This window comes from Colossoma macropomum, unplaced genomic scaffold (assembly GCF_904425465.1).
Source record: "Colossoma macropomum unplaced genomic scaffold, Colossoma_macropomum, whole genome shotgun sequence".
In the NCBI taxonomy this organism is placed as follows: domain Eukaryota; kingdom Metazoa; phylum Chordata; class Actinopteri; order Characiformes; family Serrasalmidae; genus Colossoma; species Colossoma macropomum.
The window spans coordinates 14,657,395-14,673,770 of record NW_023494795.1 but is presented as its reverse complement, the minus strand read 5'-3'; the positions used below and the strand labels follow the sequence as shown (position 1 = coordinate 14,673,770).

At 39.6% G+C, this 16,376-nt stretch overlaps 1 long non-coding RNA gene across 1 annotated transcript in view; it reads right to left on the bottom strand.

The window, feature by feature from the left end:
- Positions 1–16,376, bottom strand: part of LOC118815454 — a 253,669-nt gene that overhangs the window by 47,846 nt on the left and 189,447 nt on the right. The window lies entirely within an intron of this gene.

Sequence of the window (16,376 nt, the reverse complement as noted above, 5' to 3'; positions counted from 1 at the left end):
GTTCATGTCCCAATTCATTTATTTCTTAATTTAACGATTGTATAAAAGCAATAGAGCACTCGTGTTATCGCGATAACACACTCCCTCTCGTGTTCTATTGCTTAAATATACAGCATATATTATGAGCTGTACATTGCAGTAATTTCAAAAGTTGTCATATACTAATAAAGAAATAATAGTACTGTTTAAAGCAAAAACCTTTTATTGATAAGTATTTTTTGCTCACCATATTACCACCATGACAACAATGCTAATTTCCATTAGCATTCTGTGCGATTTCCAGTCTTATTTAGCACCAAGTTAACAGTGTTGTAAGTCTTTTCCTACGCTGAGGCTGGATCTCAAATGACTCCCTGGTGCACTATGCAGGAATTAAAATAGTAGCTCATGAACCCAAATACTGCATAACATGTCTAACAAACTGCCATTTGGGATTCAGCCAAGTGTACAATATCATACTGGACATATAGTGCACTATATGGGTAAAGAAGCCAGAATTTCAGAACTTATTACACAGCAGACTATATAGAGAGGAGGGAGCTATTTCTTTGTGAGGTGGTCATAGGTGTGCGTTTGACTACAACAGATATGAACATGGCTCAGCCATGGAAGGGCAAGCCAACTCTCACACAAAATTCGGTCTTCTCATACTCTCATGCCACACTGGAAATTTCTTACGCACTTTTACAAAACAACTCACGAAGCATATGAATGTGCATGAAATTTCCTATTACTGCTCATATTTCACTGATTAAAAGTGCTCTGGACCGGCAACGGCAGTTTACTTAAATACAAGAGACAGAGATCATGCTAGCTAGTGAGTCACTGCTGGTCCGTGTGTTGTAGATCAGCAGGAGCAGGACCGGTTTCCAAAGTAACAAGAAACTAACAAGGGCAGTGCGATGTGTCTATCAAATGCTGCTGGGTGAAGACAGTACTGCACCCAGTAGCGTGCAGCTGTTTAACTAATGTAGGTACTGTGTTAAACTCTTTAACTGGTCTATATTCTCTAATAGTACTGTATTTCGTCATCTTTAGAGTAGGCTGACCAGTTCAGCAGAAAGCTAACAACAAATTAACAACACTGAACAAAAGCAGAACTCGTCACCTTTTAGTTTTTGGCTCCTTTAAAGGTTTAAATGTCACCATCAAGTCAATGTGACTTATTTTATGGGTAAGTAAACAAAAATCTGGGTAAGTAACATTAATACAAATACAAAAAAAAATATTTGTATCAATGTTAAACTATGTTTTATACATTAAAATATATTTAAATTATCAGTTCTATATAAATATGAAGTCTTGATGTGGAAACAGATCCAAGACAGAACTTCTAGCTTTTTTTTTTTAAGTAATATTTGAGAAGAAATTTCAGCATCAGTGTACAGTCATTTAAAAATCACCATAAACAAATGTGTACCAAACCCCCTTCCCAATCCAATACCATCCAACTCATGACTGCCACACCTCCAAAGGCTCCAACCTCCAAGAACTATGAAACAAACCCAAAATAGAACCTGCTGAAAAAAAACAAAGAACTACTAGATACAAAAACACAAAGACTGAACAGACTGACCAAAAAGGAGAACAGAAGCAAAAAAAAAAAAAAGTGACTACAAACCAGCATACATCTATCTGGACAACGGTACAAAAAATACAAAGAGACCAAAAAGCTATACAGCCACAGAAAACAAAACAATAACTGACTTGAGGGACTAACGATTAGACACAGTGAACAGAATAACAAGGGGCTGAAGGACAGGGCTGGACAGGGTTGCGTCCAAAACCACATACTACTCATATTATACTACACAAACTGGACTACTGAATGAACTTCTAATGGTGTACTTTTTTTAGCAAACATAGTATGGTAGTGTGCAGTATTTGCTGGAACTCAGGAGATAAGACTAGAACAGACACTGGGGACGGTGGGACCAGGACAAGGAATCCGTGACATTTCTGCATGTCCAAAGCCACATACTGCTCTATTGAATAATATGTCAAACACCATAGAAGCGCATTCATTAGCGTGGTATGTGGTTTTGGACATGGGCTATATTTTCCATCAGAATGTGCTGAGACTTTTTGAAAAGTCATTAGCAATTTTTGCTAAATGGGTCTCTAAATGCTAGGTTTCACACATTGTGCCTTATTCACCAACCATTCTTTCAAAGAAATTTCTTCTTAAAACCCCACTTATGCAGTTTTCACAAAGGTTCTGACATTCAGTGCTTTCTTATTTGAGATTTGTTCTTTGGTAAGAACAGAATCTGCACACACTCAAGAGCACAAAGGCGTGAACAATTTGTGTTTTGAGAATTATGTCATGAATGTGATGTAGACTTCACTTAGGACCTTTCTCAAGAACAAATATAAGAAAAAACTTGGGAAGACATGATCGAATGCAGCCCACTGTTATCCATTCTGAACTCTTTGGGTGAAGTATTCTTTTACAAAGTGCACAATTAGATACAGATTTTGCTAGTTACCACCTAATTTGTCACTTGACTGGCCAAAGTGTTTTTCGCACACTTAGGAAATAACCTTCAGAGACACCCCCGGTACAAAATAAAGGACTTTTTTCTAGCTTGTACAACCTTGAGTCTATCCTTCTCATCACAATACAACATTCATAACACGTATCCCAGCGTTCCTTGAGTGGGTTGCTGGTTTTAAGAAACAGACAGGTGTATTAATGTAATCAAAAGATTGATTGCTGGTGCTGTGTGCTCTGTATCAGGCTTAGCTGAGATTGATAAGCTGTGGCTGCTGTGTTAGCATGTCTGGCTCCTCCGCCAATGCCCCTGCAGTCATGCTAGTCGTGGGCAGACAGTCAATCCTTTCTGACTCACGCTTTCTGAGGAAAATAAGCCTCTGTGAAAGCCTGTACCACTGACAGGAATGGGTTCTCAGCAGGAAACTGAGCCTCTCTCTCTCTGTGTGTCACTACGGCATTTCAAAACTCCCCAAGTCACAGCAACAGCTCTCTAAAACAGTCATTCAATGTCTTTTGGAGAAAGGAAAAAATCCTCCTCAGTCTGTAACAATAGGCTTTTCATTGTGTTTTTCCCCGTTGACATCTTTAGAAATTCAGTCAGTCACCACTTTGTTAGGACTCTTCGGAAAAGGTTTGGTGTAGTGCCACTTTGTGGAGGCTGTCTCTTCATGTTAGGCTATTTTTTTGCACCCTCTCTCTCTCTCTCTCTCTGGATATCTTGCTCTACACCTGTAATATCACCTGCTTTTGAGCTTATGCTTCATAACTGCCCAGCGCCATCTAAGCTACAGATATTCTGCGTGGTGTAGGGGTGAGTGTGTGTTGAATTTGGGTAATACTTGGCTTCTGTCACTTGCTATTATGTCCCAGCGATTGTGTGGGGAGAGAGAGACAGGGAGGCCTCAGTGATGCGCTCTCTTCTCATTGATTTTCTTTAGCCTGCCTAAGAGCTCGGGGCAGGCCAGAAGAGTGTGTGCATGTGTGCGAGTTACAATCATGTAATATGATCACAATTTATATCCAAATGAAACCGAAGTTATGCCAATTTTGAAGATTGAAATATAATGTTAAGATTTATTTATACTAGATAGTGGTTAGTATTATTTCCAGGTGCTTGTCCAAACGTACCTATCCTTACTTTAGAAGACTACTTATGTACTAACCAATTTTTAACGCAAGAGTTGTGTTCACACTGGAAAATGAAGCAGGATTTATTGCACAGAACAAACAGTATTAAAGAATCTAACTTAGTGTATAAAATGTTTTGTCAGTTTAACCTAAAAATGTACTTCTTAAATTAACTAGTTTTATTGAACTCACATGTACATTGATTGAAAGAATCGTCAATTCAATTTATTAATTTAGGTTGAATAAAACCTAATTTACTTGATCAAAGACCTTGAAAAATATTGGGTTCAAATGTTCATTTTAGTTAGTCCAACAATATTGGCCTCAGTACCAGGAACATAAAATGCAAGTTTATTTAAATTTAATTTTAAACAATTTAAGGTTGACCTAAAATTCTGAGTTAAATGAACATCAAACAGTAAATTAACAAAATTCTGTGCCTTGCATTATGTACGCTTATCTGATGTTCAATAAGTCTATATACCTTTTTAAAGTTAGTGTGTTAAACTATTACGGAGAGAAATGTGAGTATACTGTAATATAAAAAAAATCTTCATGTGGTAACACACAATTGAAGTACTTTAATTCAACTGAAATAAATTGAATAAAACTAGTTAAATTGCTTGTTACTACACGAAGTATTTTTTTTTTTAGGTTAAACTGATGAATCACTTTTTCCACTTTTTCTAGTATTAAGTTAACAGAAGAATTAATTTATTTTTATATTGTTAGCTTATTATTTTAAGTCAACCAATTTACTTTAAGTTAAAAAAAAGTAGCTTTTTGTTTGAATTTGTTTTATATATATATATATATATATATATATATATATATATATATATATATATACACACACACACACACACACACACAGACAGCGGTCACCCCAACATCAGGAGACTGAACTTGAAGCCCAGTGTCACCCGCCACAAACATCCATAACTGGGTGTCCAGGATGAGAAAAGGTTTAGACTGTTTGATGGAAAGGGTCTTAACTAGTGAAGAAATTAAAACACAAATTCTATAATGTTTCCTAAACTGAGATGAACTGAAAAAAAAATTTAAAGATTTGGTGTTCTTAAGTTAATTTAACCTAAGCAGTTATGTATTATTATACCATATATTAGTTATTTTAGCTATCTTTTTGCAGTATATTATTTAACCATATACTTTTAAGATTAACTGTGTTCTTTTTTGTTCCTCAGTGTCCTGTTAAAAACTGATGACACTGAAAAATGAAGTGTGAAATGTTACACACTGCACACCACAATCGCAGGCTGGGATATACATCTGAAATGGGGAAGCCCTAGAGGTAGTTCTAGAGTTAGATGTCTTTGTATATCAATACCTGTGCATTGAGAAACATTTTCATTAGGTTTTCTGCAATATACAGCTAAGGATTTCAAAATGTTATAAAGGTAACTGGACGTGTTATGTTGCATCCAGCTTCAGCTAGCATAAGTTATCTGGTGGAATTCAATGATGAGAGGTACTGCATGGCAATTTGTCAGTTCTATTTGATTTGAGACAACACTACCCTACAAAAAATCCAGGCACTAGAAAGAGAAGTACATGGCAACAGTGTAACAACATACTACGCTCTAGCTAATGTCTGGCATTGGGTGCGATGACTTTGGGCTCATGTGAAGCTGCCCCAGAGCATCCCCATCTAACTCCACTGTTTTTTTATGGAGAATAAACAAGCTGCTTGTGCGCAACTGAACCTGTATTAGCAATAGGAGCATCTTAAAATAGAATTCACTAATGAGAAGGAGTGTCTGGACACTTTGACATATAATGCATATATATGTGACATAAGACCCCATGTCCTAACACTGTGTAAGAGCAAACGTGTGAGTGTGTACACACACACTCTCCAAGCTAACCCTGCACATCTCCATGTTGTGTGGAGGGTAATTATCAAGCTGCCATGGCGGCCTTGATTGATTTTGAACAGCACACACAGCACTGCCAATGCTATTGATACCTGCTTTTGATGAAGTCTACAAACAAATTAGAAGGTTAGAGCTATCTGCTTCTACACACTACCTCTCTCTCTCGTTTGTTCTTTATCTCACTCTTTCAAATAAGTCCAAACTGAGACTTATACACAAGGCAAGACGTCAGTCTGTCTGTCCGTCACTCCCCCTCTCTCTCTGTGTCCACAGGAAAGTGCTGTTGGGCAGGGAGGAACACCGAGGTAATTCATCAGGTTGATTGAGCTACACAGCATCGTGGGATTGGGGCTGGAGACTAAAAGCAGATAAAAAGCCATTTCATTCCGAAACCACAGCGGCAACTGCGGTGCTCCTTCATCCAACTCCCCACAACAGCACTTAGCCGTAGCATAGCAACTGTCTGAGCGAGGGCGAGAGAGAGAGAGAGACTCTGACTCAGTCAGTTTTCTTTAAAGGGACTTCCTCCCGCTCACGACAAAGAACAATAACTGCATCTGTGGAGGAAGAGAGATTTACCTCACGCATCACAGCCACGTCAGATACTACACACACGTCAGCATTCAAACAGCGTGCACATACGCACACCCTCTGTTCACCTCACGCTCCCACTCACTATATCACAGGCCACATGCATAGTCTTGTCAGGACATTATATGCATAAGTACAAACAGAGATTTTATTCCAAGTAGTTTTAGAGCACTTCAATTGGTCCAATTACCAGGAAATTTTCATACATTTCACATATAAAACTAACTAATCCTATCGCTAAATCTAACCGCCATCATAACCTCAAAAACCAAAAAGAAATTACCAAATGAAACAGTTTTTGATAATGAAAAAAAAAAAAACAGAAAAAAAACAACCCTTTACATTTGACATTTTTATCCTTACAATGTACCAAAATACACTCTATTCCCCTTTTCCAATATTGATTTTCTCTCCTGTTATGCTATATTTCATTGCTTAATATCATCCTCATCAGTGTGCAGTCTAGTAATAGCAGGCTGGTCTCTCTCTCTCTCTCTCTGATTGGTCTGTTGAGGTGTCTCGAGGCTACAGCACTCCACTGCACCGTCTGAAAGGTGAGTCAGACTGGGCTCTGATTAAATGGGCTGCAGTTAACTCTGCCTCCAGAATGCTGATTAGCCATTGAGCTGCAGCTGGCTTGATTCCTCCATTGTTTACTGATAAGGAGCATTAAGAACGCCTCATAGTGAGACGCCATGATAGGCTCCAGCCCTCGATGCTGGAGGAACACTCCACGGTTCAGATTGCCTTTTTCTTTTATGCAGGCAACGGCGGCCCTTCAGGGCAGAGGACCTCTGACACAAACACAATAACACTGTAATACAATAACAGTCGGAGTGTCTTGATTCTGCCAACACGATCACCAAGTAAAGGTCTGTCTCATGCTTACTTTCTCTCTCTCGCTGAATAGCTGCGGTAGAAATTACCTTCATGTAGAGATGGCACTGATCCGATACCAGGTAGCAATATCGGGGAGATATCAGCAGAAAATGCTGGACCAGACACTGGATGGTATAAAGAATTAATCTGATCCAAACAACGTAATAAATCATGCCTACAACAGCACTCACTCACATGGTGTGATGTGATGCGAGCCTCATTTCTCCAGTGGGGTAGCAGAGTGTTTAAGTAGTTTGAGTGTTATGTCCTACTTTTAGATGTTCATCTTAAGTGAAGTGCTTTAACCACTTAAATGGTCAGGGCCCACCAGCAGGACCAAAATTTTATTACACACTTCTATAACCTAAGAATAACTCAGTCTGCAGTGAAGTCCCTTTAGTTGCTGAATAATAAGCTTCAGTATGTATTAAATGTATTTTAAATGTATTTTAAAGGGGTTAATTAAAAATAAATCATTTTAAACACAAAATATTGGATCTGTATCTGTTCTAGGTTTCAGGACTGGTATCAAAAGGACTAAGTGGTATTGTGCCATCTATACCTCCATTTTTTCCTCTTAATTTTGTACTGAGGCGTTATCGATTTAACAGGAGTATATCGCTGTAAACAAGTTACAAGGGTGGTATATACACTACATTTTTGAATGATTATGCTATTTAAGACAGAAAGAGCAAATGGTAAAATAATTATTTGGCATGTGTACAGTGCCAAGGTTTTATCAGTGCCAAATCTTTATTGCTTTATTAGGCCCTTACTGTTATATCAATCTTGGAAACACTTGAGCATCGCTGCATAACACTGACCATGATGCCATAAACATGTCATGGCACATATGGTACATTTTGTCCAATAATATAACAGTCTTGTGTTACCATTATTAGTAAAAGTTAAGACATGTCCAACAGCAGAATTACCTTTAATATTTGCCAATTGCTGCATCACGTACATCAAACTACAAGTGTCAGTCAGGGGAGACTCATGAATCAAACATGAGTGTGGTGGGAGGTCCAGAGAGTGGTGCTACATATTCAAAAGCTCCTGCTTATCTTTTTAAGTGTGCTACTGCTATCACTCACCACTGCAGATGAGAGTAGTAACACTGCAGACTGGCACACAGACACACATTCAAGCAGAAGGGGAGGCAGTGGGAGTTCGAGCTGAGAGAGGAGTGTCTTTTCTTTTCCTGTTGCCTCTCTCTCTCTCTCTCGTGTAGCGGGTGAGTGAGGTAGCAGGGAAGCCCCCAGAGGAGCTTGTCAGGTTTGCGTGTGTGTTTGATTCGGAGCGGTTGGCAGCGGTGATTGACGGAGACTGCACTGCTACACAACACAACTCTCATAACATCAATTATTCAATCAGTGACAACCACACACAAGAGCTCTCTCTCTCACTCTCTCTGACTGGGTCTCGCTCTCTCTCTATGTCTACTCAGTCATTGCATCTCCCCATTCTTGTATGCATGCTCTGTTATTCCACTCAAATTCAGGATTTAAAAAAAAGGCGCCCATATCTTAGTGAATAAAGCATCTAGTGCTACGACATGTCATGATGTACACATGTGGAAATATGTGCATGTGTGTCAGGAGAGAGAGAGAGAGAGACAGAGAGAGAGAGAGAGAGAGAGAGAGAGAGAGACAGAGACAGAGAGAGAGACAGACAGAGAGAGAGAGAGAGAGAGAGAGAGAGAGAGAGAGAGAAAGGGGGGGGGCGGGCTTAGCTGCAGGGATTGCTTGGGGCAACTTCTGTGTTCAGTGCGAGTGTCGCTATTAAACATAGCTGCCTGTCATATACTAACACACTCACGTGCACACACAATGTCAAGACCCACTGTTGAAAGAGCCTGACTGAGCATGCTAACGAAAAATGCTCCATCTTAAGCGACATCTCCTATTACAGCACATACTAACAGCTACACATGTGACCTGAAGAGCAGAGTAGCTGTGACAGAGAGAGAGACTGACAGATACAAAGGAAAAGAGAGAAACAAAGACAGATAAGGGGGTGAGAGAAAGAGGGGGAGAGAGGAAGAAAGAAAGAGGGGATGAGAGAAGAAAAAGTGAATTAACGAGGGAGATGGAATAAGAGAAAAAGAAAAAAGAGATGGAGCAAGAGATAGAGGTGGTGACAGATCAAGAGAAAAGAGAAAAAGTAGTAGAATAGAAGGGGGAGAGGAGAAGATAGAGAAAGGGGTAAGAGACAGAGAGAGAAAAGGAAAGGTGGGCCAGTAAGAGAGGAAGAGATTAAGAGAAAGATAGAGGGGGTAAGAAAGGGAGAGAGATATGGGTTAAGTGAGAGAACGGGAAAAATGCTACAGAGGGGATGTGAAAGAAAAAGAGAGGGGGGAGAAAAGAGAGACTAAGAGAGGGAGAGAGATACAGGAGTGAGAGAGAGCAGGGGAGAGAGAAGTAGAAAGGAAAGGAGGAGAAGAGAGAAGAGGGGAGGAGAAAGACAGAGGGAGAAAGAACAAGAGAAAGGGGGGCAGGGGATTAAGAAAAAGAAAAAGGGAAAGAAAGTGAGAAATGAGTAAGAGAGAAAAGAAAAAAGAGGGAGAGAGCTAGAATTTGTGAGAGGAAGTGAGAAAGGGGGAGAGAGAAGTAGAGAGGAAAGAGGTATAAAAAGGGAAAAAGAGAGGGGGAGGGGGAAGATGGAGAGAGGGACAGAAGATGACGGACAAAGATAGAGGGGGAGAAAGAAGGTAAGGGAGAAAGGGATAGAGATGGAATAAGAGAAAAAGAGCGGGGGAAAAGAGAGAAAACAAGAAAGAGAAAGAATGAGTGAGAAAGAGGGTGAGAGATGGAGTGAAGGGGAAGAGAGAAGTAGAGAGAAAGTGGGAGGAGAGAGAGAGAGAGAGAGAGAGAGAGAGAGAGAGAGAGAGAGAGAGAGAGAGAGAAATTAAATCATAGCTGGTTCTAAGATAGACACCTTACAGCAACTTGTGTCTTTGCAAAATATGGAACACACACACACACACCACACACACACACACACACACACACACGTACCCACAAACAGAGAAAAGGAAGGCATCTTGTTGAAGTATGGAGGGGATTCTGCAGTCTCTGACTTCACTGGGGAATACACATGTGCACACGTGCACACACATGCACACACATACACACACACACACACACACACACAAAAACACAAACACGCTTCCTCGCCAGCCTTCCCATCCCCTTTGAAGCCGTGCCTCACCCGTGACGTTACAATCTCTTATGGAGAAGAGAACCCGGAAAAAGGGATTTGGGCTGCTAGAAGAGAGAAAAAGCCCTCTCTCTCCATCACTCCATCCCTTCTCTGCTGTCCTCACTGTGGTGGTGACAGAGACACCCATCCTGCCCCCTCCTGTCCACTGCTCACCCTTACAGCTCCTGTCCATTTTCTCCTTCTTTCCACTTCCTGTTTTCATTTGGCTGAATTGAAATTAGCAAGACAAACATGCGAGACAGAGATTTTCCCCGAGCGAGGATTTCTGCTTTCTAGACTGTGTCAAAACACTCGCTCAAAACTGCAAAGCTATGCAGACTACAAGCATAAGCATGCACGCGCACACAAACCATGAATAAATGTGGGGGGCTGTGATGGGGGTTACATGAGGGTGTAAAGCAGAGTTGGGGGAAGCGCGTGTGTGTATTGTGGGTGGGTTGAGGGGGTGTGAACGAGGTCTGCGTGAAGCCTCATGCCAAGATGCCTGTTTAGCAAACATCATTTGCATACGACTAACGCGGATGGAGTTCTGTGTCACGGCAATTATAATATATTTGCATAAAATTAATGCTGTGCCCCATCTCCGTGGCGATTGTTTCTGATGGAGAAAAAATAAGCAAACAGAGGAGCAGAGCGGGTGTAAACAGTAGTAAACACACACTCGCACTGACACACAGCAGATGTGTGTGCACCGTCGTGACAAACAGGAACCAACAGGAGGGATGTTACAGTTAAAGGCAGGTCAGTGTGAGAAAGAGTGAGTAAGTTAGAGACTGAAAATCATTCTGAATGCATGTCAAGTATTTACTGTACATGCACTCTCTCTCTTTGAAGTTTAATTAAAACCTCAAAGGAAGTAACAGCAGTTAATAATCTTTTTCTTCTTCCTCTTTCCCTTACTTTAACTCTCACCCACACACAAACACACAGACAATGAATGCAGCACAGATGCAAACCTACTGACCATAGATGAATAAGGCTTTTATCACACAACATCCGGCACATATCCGAAGTGTCAGTGTGAACAGCAAAAAACACACTGAATCGGACATATTTCAACTCTGATATGAGATGCTTTCATATGTGCTACTGAAATCCGACACACATCCAATATGCAGCAATGCAACTCAGTCTGAACAGCCAGATCGGAATTTGTGACTTTGTCAGTCCAACTCGACATTCGTCAATTTCGTGCTGTTGAGACCTCAAACATTTAGGCTGATGTTTCTGTATCAAAAAACGTTAGAAGACACTTATCGCAACCGCTCCATGTTCAAAGAGATTTAGAAAGAAATGTCTGAACGCCGTCGCAGGAGAACAAGCCTGTAGTGTCAAAGAACAGTTAAAAGTCTGAAAGCAGTTCAAAACCTGTCGACATTTTAGATGAGGTTATCACCAGCACTGTAAAGAAACGAGAGTCAGTAAGTATCTCAGCAATGCATCGCTTGCATCAAAACATTGTGAATTACTTTGCTGAATAACAAATCTAATTGGTTTATTAGTAATAGCAGTCATAGTTTTATGCAACAACCACCTCTTTCACATACACAGTTAAACGGGCATTAAAACCTAAAACTAACATTCAATATGCTGTTCGTCATGTAAAATACTGTGTAGTGTAGAACTGCATTTCTTAAACTCACTGGTTTGACAGAGTTTATAACTTTGTAACCAATTTATGTTTTTGTCAGTCAAGGTTCTCTGACTATAATACCTACCTAGGATGCATTGAGCACAATAATTGGGTATGAAAAATGAAGTAATCTATTCATGTAGAAGCTGATAAATACAGACGTGATATTCAACTTCCTAGCAGTAGCGTTAGCGATCTGACTTCCATCTGTATTAGCCAGCAGAAAAAACAAAGCTCAAACAGCCTGACTCCATGCATCTAACCCAAACTTGCTCTCACCTTCAAGAAACATCATCAGAAGGAGGTTTTTCTGATCTCTAAACCAGAAAAGTCTCATTCCCGAGACTACAGTGGCAACAACTGCAGGAGGTAAGGCATGTTCACAACAGATAGAAACATCTCATTTTGGCCGGGGCGCACCTTTAATGAATGGGACGGATGTAAACCTGTTGGCTGTTGATTGAATAAATGCATCTTAGGTTCAGTCTGTCTGTCTCTCTTTGCTCTCTCTCTCTGTACAGCCATTAGTTAGACTCATACAGCAGGCTCCAGAGTTCAACTCTCATGACTGGATCAAACCACTCAACCTGCACTTCTGACACACACTGTTCAACACACACAGGCCATTCCAATTCATTAAGGGCCACTCACTAAAGCTCCAGCATTACCATCCCCTCATCTGAGACGTACGAGACGTACACATCATATTAACATAATTTAATCTGAATCATTTAATCCTCCTGATAAATGACGTAAAGTGCTCAACCACATATGTTCACATATACATGTGCACATGTGCGCACTCGAGTGGAAAACCTGTAGGAAATTATACATTTGCAATAAACACTTTATGACAACGCTGATGTTGAAAGACAGACATGTTGCACATATCTGGAAATGTCCCGTCTTTGTAGGAAAATGGGAGAAAAAGCAAAGAAAAAACAGGGACACTCTATAATATTAGAGTCAACAAAATTCTGATGGTTTTCTAAAGAACATTTCACAAAATGTATTATTGTTTAAAACAAAGGGTAAAAGTATATTTTTTTGGCTACTGAAATTAAAGTTAGGATTAAGGATGGCCTTTATATCACTTTATTTCTTGCTCCTTGTTAATTAAGGCAAGATACCCCACCTACTATTAGAAAGAAGCCACCCTTGTGACTCTAGCACCAAGTCAAAGTTTTTCAGAATTAAGATTCTATCACATCATTTTTCAATGTGTTATCAAAGAACACCAACATGTACTATAGTTTAAAATAAAATTGAGGCCTTTTTATGTTTTGCTTCTTTGTAATAAGCTGTGACAAATGACAGTAAAAAAACATCTGAAATGGCAATCTTAACAGCAAAACTTACATACAAACTCATCTCCAGCAAAACAGCTAGAAATGTTTACTATATCTACAACTAACATATAATACTAATGCTAGCAAGGCAGTGAATCTCCCGTGAAAAGGTTTCTGTCTACAGTAAAAATACAAGAAAAAAATATTTCAGGGACAGAATTCTAAAGGGGGGTCTATTGCCCTGTATCTGGGGGATTCAGTGCACTAAAAGGCTAACTTTAAAAAAAAATCCCTCTCAAAATCAAATATATTACACACACCTACCCATGATCATATACTTAACAACTGTACTTGTACTAGTATAAATGCACAGAACATAATTTCCCAAATGACAAAAAAATGAGATGAACCATGGGCAGATCTAGAAAGTTTTAGCATGGGAGGTGAATAGGTGGCAGGTAGTTTTGACAGGGTGGTAGGTTTATGCAGCACCTGGGTTTGTTTAGCACAGATTTACATAGTAAACTTCTGTCCAAATAGATACAGAAACCCAACCAACACTGCAACACCGTTTACTATGAAGCATCCACACACCACAGCTTTTGCGCAGTGAAGATGAAACTTCAAAGACAAGGGCTACAGTTTTCTATTCATACTCTGTCTCTACTTAAACAACTGCTCTGCAATTCTTCACTTTTTAGAGCTGGTTGATAACAGTTCAAATCAGTGATGAAAGAAAGACAACCTAAAACCTACCTAAAGCATAGTAACATCGTGGGTATCAAAAAAAGTTCATGGATCATTTATGTCTTACCTTTGATGCAAAAGGTGACAACTACTGTGGTATTTTAAAACAAAAGAGCCCTAAATTCGCAAACCATAAATGTGGTAACTAACAAGCTGATATTTTGTAGGTTTGTTTTTGCCTGTAGAAATAAATAGAAAAGAGCTTACTGTACTCCATCATGGTCTTATTTTTACAAATCCAGGCACATCTTTTGATGAGCTGGCGCTTCAAATTCAAAATACACAACTTACTGCCAAAGAATAGAAAGACTGATAGCAATGGTTGCTGAGCAGTGGTTGGAGAGCTGAGAAAATATGCCTTCAGATGACTAACTGTAGTTTAAAGAAATTGAATGCTAACTTATGAACAAAGGCAGCTCTAGTGTATCTTCATTCAGTTAACTTGCTAGCTGACAAAGTGTCTAAATAGTGACCCACATGCTTGCGTGCATTTATCACTGAACTCCTTCTGAACTTCTGTGTATGTAATGTTATGATATTCAATCCAGTAACCATTAATTATTGATTTTTTCAGGTAAAATTTTATAGAGAAGGGCTACAGTTTGTACTCTCACTCTATTCAAATGACTGCTCTGCAATTCTGCATTTCTTTTTAAGCTAGAAAGCAGCTTGTGCACACAGAGTTGCGTCTCAAATTCCTGTGTCTGACTGGCTCATCATAAAAATGAATAGCTCACGAAAATAGTAGATTTGGTAGTAGATTAGTTAAATAGCAGATTTTTTTTTGGATATGTTCTTACCCATTTTAAGAGTTTGAGAATATAGACACTGTGCTTAATACAATTTTACATTACATTTTATCGCATTATATTATGTTGCAACATCCTATCCTGGGGGGCTTGTTCCCCCCAAGTTCTTACATGACCCTACAACATGAGAGGGTATAAAACAAATCTTGTGTGCATCACTGAGTATGAATTTTTATCATTTGCACTAAAAAGGAATCGCACCACTCTCTGACACACACTCACCGAGAACTACTGATTTTATTTTCCTGATCAATGAAATACGTGAAAGCGAGAAATGGCTCAGATCCGTCTTTCTCTCTCCTCAGCTGAGCGGCCATTGATCTGGAGCGGGCCACTGACTTTCTGAAAAATGGGCGGAGGGGGAGGGGAATAAGGATTAATACAAAACCCCCTTAACTGGAGTCTTAATAAAAGTGTTGCCATTGATTACAGCAAAGCTGCAGTTTGAAGTTCTGCTGCTTTTCCAGTGAAGCATGGGAAGTACATCAGCGCTCCAACTAATGGAACACGCATTTCCAGCCACCCTTATTCTCTCTCTCCCTCATACACACTTAAAGAATGACACAGATGCAAACCTATTGGCCATATGAAGCTAATTCTCTCTGCTGTCCCTAATTGTGGAGAGTTATTTTCTAATATCTGATATAATTGCATCTGCAGTGCTGACAATGAGAACACGTATAAGAATGCAAGCACAGCTGACGAAGATCCAGCGACATTAATGAGATCTGTGCTCACATTAGCATAAAAATCAAATGCAATCAGAGCAAAGTCACGTGTGAGGCAGAGAAACACAAGGAAACCACTGCATGAGCTTTTCCCCTCAGCCTCAGATTATTGTAGCACTACACGTGGCAACAGTACTCATGAAAGCAGTTTAACTGTATTCAAAGAGCCTCTTAGCATGATTAGATACTCATATAGAGCATCTAAACTGCTCACCAAAAGTTTTGGGACACGTAGCTTTCTGAAATGTCAAAAAAGGCAAACTTGTTTTGTTTGTTGTTTAACAATGTCATATGTTCAAGTCTTTGTTAAGGAGAAATCAGTGCATTTTCCTTCTGTACTGTGACATACTTCCGAATGAAACACTGTCACTGAGGGTCTCTGAGCTGCTAGCTCAATGATGGGTGGGGGTGTTGAGAAGGTAAAACATGATAATTGGTTTTGCTATTTTAACTCACCCACTGGTGCACAGTAGTGCAATGAAAACTCTGCAGACATTTCAGAGGCAGGAAAAAGTCATTTCATTTTGATGGAAGATGACAGGGTTTAATTTCCAGTCAAAACGGCCATTAAGTACAATTCATTCTTTGTTTAGGAGATATTTCTGAGGATATAATATATAAGGATGTAAGTAGTTAAAGTTTACATCGCGGAGACAGAAGAAAATCAAACTCCACTTTTACTTCAGATCGGAAAAAATCCAAAGACGTTTATGACCTTCCTTCCACTGTAACAAGACAATGCTATGACTCTCGACAGAGTATGGAGCTGTCAAGAAGCCATTAGTGACAAAAAGTAACAAAGAAAAATGAAGAAAATTTACAAATTGGACAAAAAGTTGCTGGTGTTCTCAGAAGAACCGAATCAACAGCCAATAGTCCAGAGATGAACACCACTGGATGTGTTTGGGATTTCCTAGAGAAAATGCAACTAACTTCTAAGAGTTAACTTTGGAGG